At 41.7% G+C, this 1,407-nt stretch overlaps 1 pseudogene; it reads right to left on the bottom strand.

Annotated features, from left to right (window-relative positions):
• Window positions 1–610: 610 nt before the first annotated feature.
• LOC118650034 lies at window positions 611–1,172 on the bottom strand (annotated as a pseudogene).
• Window positions 1,173–1,407: the final 235 nt, after the last annotated feature.

Below are 1,407 nucleotides of genomic sequence, written 5' to 3'. Positions count from 1 at the left end.
TAAACAAGCAAGAAATCTAATGAACAAAATAAACTGGTGAATAAAATAGAACTAGAGGCATGGAAACATGGAACAGACTGACGAATCTCAGAGGGAGGGAGGAGGGAGGGGGAAGAGATTAACCAAAGGTCTTATATGCATTACCTATGGACACAGACAATAGGGTGGTAAAGATCTGGGGCAGGACGAAACTGGGTGGATGGTGGCAATGGGGGAGAAAGGGGGGACATCTGTAACACTCTCATCAATAAAGATTAAAAATGAATAAATATCAATGGAAAAAGTGTCCTTGGGTGAGGATTACATAAATAAATAAATAAATAAATAAATAAATAAATAAATAAATAAATAAACCTTAACATTGAATTTCTTTGCTACCAAGACTCTCAACAGCCCCATGCTTCTTTTTTTCTTTTTCTTTTTCTTTCTGTTTACTTAACATATTCTTTAATTAGCAACCTTGGGAAAAAATTACATCAGGACTCAAGAGGCAAATGTAAAAATCCACAACCAGCTGTTTTCCCTTGTTATGCTGGACAGGCCCACTCCAGGTCTGGCCACAGCTGACTGTCCACATCCCGGTCCCGGTTATGCTGGTTTCAAACTGGCTTCACTTCATTCAAGGGCCTAGCTCGAAGGCTTTCATGGCGTCCTCAAGTTTGAGTATCCCTTGCTCCTGCCTCTTCGCCATGAACTGGAGCATCCACTTGGTTCGGAGTTTGTACAGGTAATTGCCATAAGCCACGACCTCGGTGAGGTTCGAGGATTTTAGAACCTTCAGCTCGAGCATGGCTTTGCTCACTTGCTCGATGTATAGGATTCCAGATCCTCAGGGGCCAAACATGGCTTCCAGCAACCCCTTCTGGACCTGGAGCACCTCAGGATCTCTCAAGTCCTCAGGAACTTTCACCCATGGTGGGATATCTTTCCGGCAGCCATACCCACCTTGAATGCCTCCAAAGGAAAATCACACTCGGAGTTATGTTAGGCCTAAGAGAGTCATCCCCATGCTTTAAAATATATATATATATATATATATTTTTTTTTTAAAAATTATATATATATATATATATATATATATATATATTGATTTCAGAGAGGGAGAGGGAGATAGAAACATCAGTGATGAGAATCATTGATTGGCTGCCTCCTGCACGCCCCTTGCTGGGGATTGAGCCTGCAACCTGGGCCTGTGTCCTGCAGTAATGGAACTGTGACCTCCTGGTTCATAGGTCTATGCTCAACCACTGAACCACATCCATTGGGCAACAGGCCCATGCTTTTGATTCCAAATAAAAAATGTCCAAGTTATCACCTACACCTATGATATTCAGAAAACTCAAGGAAGAATTACTAGAACCGTTGTTTTAAACAAGCTGATGTTTTCAGAACCAGGGCATAGACCAG

Source organism: Myotis myotis, unplaced genomic scaffold (genome assembly GCF_014108235.1).
Source record: "Myotis myotis isolate mMyoMyo1 unplaced genomic scaffold, mMyoMyo1.p scaffold_m19_p_3, whole genome shotgun sequence".
Taxonomy (NCBI): Eukaryota; Metazoa; Chordata; class Mammalia; order Chiroptera; family Vespertilionidae; genus Myotis; species Myotis myotis.
This window is presented reverse-complemented; position numbering and strand designations above follow the sequence as displayed.